Raw genomic sequence first — 9273 nt, forward strand, 5'->3', positions numbered from 1 at the left:
TACAGTAATCTCAGTATTTCTTGTTAAAGGCTTGCTGCATTTGAGCCCAAGTTGTGATAGTGTTTCCAGGTAACCCCATGAACCACCATAGTGCAGCATCCTAGAGGGTAGAGGGAAAGAGTTTCAACTTTTGCTCATCTTCTGCATAGTCATAAGTTCGACAAAGGACAACAAACTCAAACAAGAACGTATCAGGGTCTTCAGTGGTCAATCCATGGAAGTGAGTTAAGGATGAGGGACTTATGTTTTTCATTTTTGTGTCCCCAATGGTCTCTCGGATGGGAAAGACGCCTTCTATTCTCTCCTAATTTCCTATACCGTTTATATGTTCAGCCATGGTCTTAGGAGGAATGTTTTCTTGCTCTTCTTTTGTTATAGGATCTTCGTATATCTCTGGAGGTTCACCTATAGGTTCTTCTGGATCACTGCCACCAAAGAAGAGAGAAGGGTGACTCAGTGATATGGTGGGGGTATTGGGTAGGAATTTTCCTGAATTATCTCTGTTCCTACGAGGCATGAAAGGAAATCTTTTTGGTTGTTTTTTTTGTTTTTCTCTACTTGTACCTATAAAACTGATATTGATTAAACAAAAAATTGCAACTAACTAAAATAAACCTTGCTGGAATGAAAATTGCAGAATTGAAATGAAAGCAGGAAATGAATAGACTATGTTGCTGAAATGAAATTGTAGAATTGAGATGCTAATCTACGCTTGCAGAATTGAAATGCTAATCTATGCTTGCAGAATTGAAATGCTAATCTAAGCTTGCAAAATTGAAATTTCGGAATTGAAATTCTAATCTATGAAAGTGAGAAATATCTAATCTACACTTGCTGAAATGAAATGAAAGTAGGAAATGTCTAATCTACTTTTGCGGAAATAAACTACTTAGCAGAATGTTGCAGTAGAAAATAGAGGAAAAGCATTAATCACAAATACTCTGACGCTTCCCTGGCAACAGTGCCAAAAAGATGGTGGGCTCCAGTATTGCAGCAATAATGTTGCAACTCCTAGGGCTCCCTTCTTTACTTTTATCGACCCGGTAGTTTGTAACAAACTTGGAAGTGGCAGTGCTATATGCACAAGTACTAGCTCTTACTGCAGGCTGTCACTTGATCAGCTGGCACAAGTTCGCTAGGAGCTTAAGCCAACTTCTATGATTTCTTAGAAGAAGCTTTTAACTGTGATGGATGAAAGCTAACTCAAAAGAGGCTAGTCTACTTGCAGAAAGGAGATGAAAGCTGAAAGGAAATGCAAACCCTAACAAACCTTAGTTTTACCGACTAACCCTACTTGTGCAAGAAAAAAGATGAAAGCTGCTGAAACGCATTCCATTGACTCTTGGAAAGGTAAAATGCATGTGTCTAAGCTACTTCTAAAGGAAAAAATGGAGAAAACATCTTTTTGTATTTTTGAGTAATTTTATGCATACTTATTATGCATGTGGTTTAACTATTTTTAACTGTGCAGTGGTTTATTGGCGAAAGAAAGTAGAGTGGGAATTTGTAGGAGGTTGGGAAGGTGAGAAGAGGATCGAAGGGGCCCCTAGCACCCTTCTGGAGAATTCCACAACGATCAGATCTTGAAAAACTGCTTGTGTGAACTTCTACATGAAGTCTGCAGGGGTTCTACAGGAAGTTCTAGAGGAACTGGCCGAAATGGTTTTTAGAGGGTTGATGGTGGAAAAACGGTGGGAAAGTGGAAATGAAGGATGGATAAGGATGTTAAGGGGTCTAGGACCCAGTAAATTAAGCTAAGGAGTAATGAATATGGTTGGATTTGTTCAAGGATGGAGAGAACAATGTTGTACAAAAAATGTAGAAATTAGGGAAAGTTGGGAAAGTGTGGCAAATAAAAGGAATAAATCTTGAATTAGGGGCTGGAACAAGTTGTATGATGGAGGAAGGGCAGGTAGGAATGTATTACAGGTTCTCTACACACTATTTTCCAAAACTGATCGAACAAATACTGAAAAAAACTAGAGATCTATCTATTTTGACCTAATCTGACATAAAAACCAGAAACATGATGAATAGAAGTTTATAGATAGGAAATAATGCAAGAGAGATATGGAAACTGAGCAAGAACATATCTAAACATGAAAACACAATTGATATCAACTTTTCCAACTTAAAATCTAACACTAGCAATTGCATTGGAAGGCAAAAACAATGTTTTTGTGGCAACAAGTATGCCTTGGTCTCAGCTCATGGTCCCAATGAGCGAGAGATGAGATCAACGACTGCTTGATGACCTTTTTGCAGATCTTTTCTATTAACAAACTATCAAATCAACCTGAAGCATGATAAAACTATCTTAATCATAAAAAACAACCTAAGTAACAAAGAAAGATTTTAACCTAAATAATAGAAACTATTCTATGAATGCAAGAAAAAGACATAAAAGTACACAAAGGAGGTACTGGCACTTGGGTTGGGCCCAACCCTAAGAGCTACAGCCTCCTAATAAAGCTCAGAGCTAGTGCAAAGCGAGATTAATCTCCATTACTCAAAAAAAAATAGTCATGTCACAAAACTGTCTACAGAAAGAGCTCGAAAAATGAGTTGAATGCAGAGCTGCACTAAAGTGCGAAAACAAACTGTTCAATAGCTAAACTACCAAGGCTTGAATCCTTCCTACTTATGCAACACGAGGACTCCCAACATTCCTCCTTAACTTTAGGAGCTTGGCTGCCCAAAACTGCAGTTAATCAGCCACTTCACTAAACCTGCTTGGCTACCACTTGAAATCATCTTTAGTGGGCTATTGAACTCAAAGCTAATGGTGGAGAACTTGAGGAATGGGTCATTTAGTGTAGGAGACACCCCTCCTATAAATCCTCAACCTTGTTCCTTTGTATTTGGCTGCCAATTTGCTCATAAATGCCTAACTTTGGTCCAAAAAATGTCCAAAAATCTGCAATAAGTACGTATTAGACTTTGTGGTCAAGTGACTATTACCATTCATTCAATTAACATAAATATATTCAAAATCATGCATAAAACTATGAATAATGGTGGATTAATCGAGAATAATAGGAAAATGAGCCCATAAAGTTACCCATTTTTGGGGCTCATCAATGTTCTACCTAAAACTACCAGCAAGAAGGGAGAAAGAACAGAGTCAACAGAAACAGAAAAGGGCCAACCCACATTCAATCTCTAGAAGGAGATTGAAAAGGAAAAAACTCTTGTTCCTCTGACTAAGCTTCTAAAGCAACCTAATTACAAAGCCCAAGTCTCTCAATTCATGCATCCAGTCACCTCAGCACCAACCTAGGTGATGAGCCTCATAAATGGGTAATTATATGGGCTCATTTTACCTCCTAACCTAGTCAAATCAACCATTCTCTTAGCTTATTGTATTATTTTCCGATTATATTTATGCTTATAGGGTGAGTTGAGTTAGTTATTATGCCATGTGGTCTAACATGTATTTAATGTAGATTATTGATGGATTTCGAGGTCAAAGTCAAGGATCTAGTGGTCAAACGGCAACAATAAATCGAAGTAGATAGAGGAGAGGACTTATAGGAGGGAATCCTCCTCATTTATTGCTCCTCACTTCAAATTCCCCTTCATTCGGCTCGGAGTACAGGTAGCCGAATCATGCACTAGAAAGCAGGCGAGCAAGTGGAAGATGATTGATAGTTATCTCGAGCTTTTGGAGCCAAGCCTCCTTGATTTTAAGGAAGTTGTTTGTAGCTTTAGATGTATAAGTAGAGAGGCTTAGGGCCTCACTAGGGTCAACTTTTTTTCTTGTGTAAACTCTCCTCAAATTTCAAGCTTACTATTTTATGACAGTTTTATGTAATCTTGCTATTTTTTGATAATGAAGATGGAATCCATTTTGAGCTAGCACTGAGTCACCTCAGAGGGCTGAAGCTCTTGGTTTAAGGCCCAATCTAAGCAACCAAGCTTCTCTTTACTTGTATTTGTATGTTTTACTTCAGTTTGTAGATTAGTTTGATGTTAGATGTATTTCTCTTATGGTTAAGAATAGGTTTCTTTTGATGATTTAGTAGCTTACTTCTATTTGTGCTTTCTGTAGTAGGTTAAGTAGTGATCAAAGAAGATTCAAAAGGCTAGAAACAGTGCCTTGGCCTCTCTTCCTCCCTCTGGGACCATGATTTGAGGCAAAGACTCTCTTGCTACCCCAAAAACACAGATTTTCCTCATTCCTAGGACTTCTAGTGTTTGCAACTCTCTAGTAGGTTGATAGTCTAGTTCTGCATTTCTTTAGATCTTCTTTATCATGTTCACTTCCTGATTTGAAATAGTCCTATTGCATGCTTTCGTTTCTTACGCATTTCTCAGCATTTCCTTCTATACATCATAGTTTAGGCCATTTTAATGCAAAACTCTGTTTTTCCTAGGATGCACTCATTTCATTGGTTGCTTGATTTTCTTGGTTGACTGTCAGTTTCTATGCAGCATATCTCTTCCAGTAGTAGGCTAGCTTACTAACAATCAAACCCTCCATCTGATCCATGCCCCGTAGGTCTTCCAAACCTCACCTCACATCTACCCTAGTTTCCTTCATTTTTCATAGAACTTCTTCCTCTCTCCTTGAGCAAACCCAATCATCTTTCTCTCTCTTGGTGATTCATGGTAGACCTTAGGTGCCCTAACACCTCATTCCAACCTTCATCCACCTTTTCCACTCACTCTCACACCATCAAAACAACGAAAATTGCTCTCAGCCTCCTCTTGTAGGCCTCTTGTAGTTTCCCTATTTTCCTCCTGTAGTTTTACTATGTCCTCTTGTAGTTTTTCCTGTAGGCTTTCTTTTGAAGGCCGATTGTGAGAAAAGCCTCCAGAAAGCCACCTAAGACCTCCTAGGACCCATCCAAACCATCCTAAATCCTTCCAAGCTCCAAAACCGCCCTCTAACGCCACATGTTCGCTGCCACACTCACACACAATAAATTAGATGCATGTTAAATTCACATAAAAACACATAAAATTCCAAAAATATGTTTTTTGATTATTTACTTCCAGAAATAGCATGGTTAGATTTTTTTACTTCCTTGAGTAGGTAATGGCATTTCTTTCATGGTTTTCATAGTGTTTTTGGCAAAAGTAGAATTAGCTTGTTAATTAGGGTTTATTAGGTTTTTCTTTACATTCCAGTCTTTCTCTTCTCTGCAGTTAGAATAGCATATGTAGAGTAATCTTTCTTTCCTTTCATCACACATAGAGCTTCTTCTGAAATCTATAGAAGTTGGCTTCAGCTCCTAGGGACCTCGCGCCGGCTAACCAAGTGACAACCTGCAGTGAGAACTAGTACTTGTGCATATAGCACCGACGCTTCCAAGTTTGTTACGAACTACCGGGTTGATAAAATTAAAGTTGGTAGCCCAAGAGTTGCAGCATTCTTGCTGCAATACTGGCACTCACCACTTTTTGTCATCGTTGCCAGGGAAGCGTCAGAGTATTCTGTGATTACTGCTTTCTTCGATTTCCTATTGCAACATTTTGCTAATAGTTTATTTCGGCAAAATTATAATAGTCATTTCTTTACTTTCAGTTATGCATTTCCTTGCTTTCCTTTTCAATTCTACAAATTTCCATTCAGCAAGTTTATTTTAACTAGTTGAAATTTGTTTTGTTCAATCACAATTTCAGTTTCTGCATGTACTTTCAGTGTGAGGAAAAAGAAACAAAAAACCAACCAAAAATATTTCCTTTCAAGCCTCATAGGAGTAGAGATAACTTAGGAAAAAAATTTCCCAACACCCCCACTACTTCACACAGCCAACCTTCTCTCTTCTTCGGTGGTTGCAATCAACAAGAACCCTTAGGTGAACATCCAGACATATTTTAAGAACCTATATGGGAAGAAGAAGAAGAAAACATTCCTCTGGAGCCAATGGCTGAAAACAAAAATGCTAGGGGAAGTGGAGAGAGAATAGAGAGTACCTTCCCCATTCGGGAGACCAATGGGGACACCAAAATGAAGAATATAAGTCCTTCAGCCCTACCCCACTTCCATGGTCTGACTACAAATGATCCTGACAACTTATTGTTCAAGTTTGTTGTCATCTGTTGAAGTTATGACTATGCAGAAGATGAGAAAAAGTTGAAATTGTTCCCTTCTACTCTCAAGGACGTAGCACTACGCTAGTTCATGGGATTACCTGGCAATAGCATCACAACTTTGGCTTAGATGCAGTAGGCCTTTAACAACAAATATTGAGATTATTGTAGGTCAAAAGATACTAGATAATAAATCTTCCTAATGACCATAGGAAGTGATGAGTCCCTAGAAGACTGTGAAGAGAGGTTCCAGTTTAGTTACAAAAGGGCCAGGTGTACACTTGACCCTGAGTCTCTGAAGTTGGTCCTACTAAGGGGAATTCAGGAAGACCTTTTAGACACCTTCTATCTACTAGCCGGGGGAGACATCTACCAACTATCCTATGATGACATAAAGACTATTTTTAGAAACCATTCTAGAGTAGCTAGAAAGAAAGGTAGGGGGAGTCAACCCATAGCCAATACCTCTTCTTCCAATTCATCCATTAAAGGTGAAATTGGAAACATGCTGGAAGACTTCAAGAGTGAGATGTTGCAGACTCTTGCCATGCAAATGGATACCTTACATATCAAAAGAAAACAAGAGGAAGCAGAGAGGGCTTTGGCCATTTTTTGCCCTAGATGCACTAGGAGGCATCCTAGGAATGAATGCCCATTGAACTCTATAGAGGTTTGTTCAGTTTGTGAAGAAGATCATTCTACAGATAAGTGCCCTTCCTTGCTTGGACTTAAAGTTGTATACCAAGGGGCCGAAGGAGTCACTGAACAAATCTATTACATAAACCAAAGGAGGTCGCATGGACCTAGACCATACCAGCAGGGGATGCAAGGGACATCTCAGGCATACTACAACCCCAACCAAGTCACCTCCATACCTTCTTGGGGCCCCCCTGCTCATCCTTCCTAGTCCACGCGTCCTAGTTGTTCCTTCACTCTCAATATCATGCCCAACCAGCCATCCATTCATTTCAATCCTATGCTCAGCCACATCCTCAATGGAATGCATCTCATCAGGGGTGGAGGCCCCAATACAACTCTCTTCCTGATCTTTTGCCTCCACCACCTGCCCAACGACAACCGTTACCTTCTACTCCACCAAGGCAACCCCAAATGCCTACCCGGCCAAATCGAAACCTGAACAATAGACAGGCTCAACAAGTGTATAGTGGGGAACCATCATGCCTAACTTATGTTGTGGAGATTCAAGAAATTAACTTGTGATTCGAGAAATTTCTCCCAGATAGCCAGCCTCCACCTAGGGAGGTTGAGGAAGATAAGGAGGAAAGCGAACCCAAAGCAAATCCACCCTTTCCTGAGAGACTATCCATGATAATCCATCCTACCCCAGAAGAGATTGAACTCCTGGGAGAATTGAAACATTTATGTGTGAAGATACCACTTCTCCAAGCCATCAAAGATGTGCCTATCTACAATAGGTTGATCAAAGAGAAGTGCTTTAGGCATCTAGGAAGGTGCAAGAGAGATGTCCTAACAATTAGTTCATAGGAAAACTGTCCGACCTGATGTTGGGGCAGATATTTTGTCCAAAATATCTGGACCCTGGAAGCCCAGTAGTTGATGTCCACATCAATGGCACAATGGTCCAACATACCTTGATTGATCTGGGAGTTGCCATTAATGTGATGAAAAAGGACACAATGATCAAACTTAACCTCCAAGGCTCCTTGAGGAAGACCACAATAGTGCTGCAGTTAGTAGACTACTCCACAGTGACCCCTGAGGGGATTGTGGAAGATGTGATGGTCTCCATTGATTCTTGGGAGTACCCTGCTGATTTCTTGGTTCTCCAGCCAAAGGCAAAGCTCATTGGGTATCCTCTCATTCTGGGAAGACACTGGTTGGCTACAGCTGATGCCTACATCAGCTACCAAGCTGGGAACATGACCATAAAGAACAAGCACATGTCCAAGCAGTTAATCCTATATCCTCCTGCCCAACCCTTGCTAGAACATGATCTACCTCTCTGGTTGGAGGAGGAGGATGAGGATGAAGTTTATTCTGCACCACTTTGTACATTAAAAATCAACATGGGTTGAAAACCGCAAGATGAGGATGATATGATTGAAAATGTGATTCGGAATCCACCTCCCAGTGTATCAACATTAGAAGACATAGTAAGAGAAACCAAAAAAAACCCCTCAACTGATCTATGTGTGGCTGACCCCACTTCTCTTTGTGTTAAAAATATAGAGTTCATCCCAGAAATAACATTTAAAATCAATCCATCCCTATCTAGTTCCTAGGAGGAGCTATGTAGCATACTGAGAAAACATCTAGATGCCTTCGCCTGGAGTTATAAGGAGATGAAGGGAGTGCACCCTTCAGTATGTACTCATCATATATACATCAAGGAATAATGCAAGCCAGTCAGGCAGCCTCAAAGGAGGATGGACCCAGCACTTAAAGATATTGTTAAGGAAGAACTGCAGAAATTGCTTGATGCAAGATTCATCTATCCCATCTCTGACAATGAATGGGTCTCTCCTTTGGTGCTAGTGCTAAAGAAAAATGGTAAGTGGAGAATCTGTGTCGACTATCGGGAATTGAACAAAGCCACTAAAAAGGACCATTTTCCTTTACCTTTCATAGATCAAGTGTTAGACGGTCTGGCAGGGAAAAAGTTTTTCTCCTTCCTAGATGGGTTTAGCGGGTACAATCAGATTCAAATCAGCCCGGAAGACCAAGATAAGACCACTTTCACTTGTCCTTGGGGTACCTTTGCATACTGGGTCCTTCCTTTTGGTTTGTGCAATGCTCCAGCCACTTTCCAAAGAGTGGTATTGAGTATATTTTCTGAACTGGTTCATGATGCAGTAGAAATATACATGGATGATTTTACTCCTTATGGCTCTGACTTTCTGGGAGCTTTATATAACATAGGAAAAGTTCTAGATAAGTGTATTGACATGAACCTGTCCCTCAGTCTAGAAAAATGTGAATTTTTTATGATTGAAGGGACCGTGCTAGGTCATGCAATATCTCAACAAGGACTACAAGTGGACCCAACAAAATTTCCATCATCCAAAGGGTCCCACCTCCTCAAAAGGTGAGAGATGTCAGAAGCTTCCTAGGCTTAGTTGGATATTACAGGAGATTCATTAAAGACTTCAACAAGCTAGCCTCTCGTTTGTTTGGCCTCCTATGCAAAGATGTTGAGTTCATATGGTCGGAAAACTATCAAGAAGCCCTAGACACCTTGAAGAGCAGGCTAGT

Source organism: Pinus tabuliformis, chromosome 9, assembly GCF_031772625.1.
Source record: "Pinus tabuliformis cultivar Carrire ecotype Pingquan chromosome 9, CPIR1, whole genome shotgun sequence".
NCBI lineage: Eukaryota > Viridiplantae > Streptophyta > Pinopsida > Pinales > Pinaceae > Pinus > Pinus tabuliformis.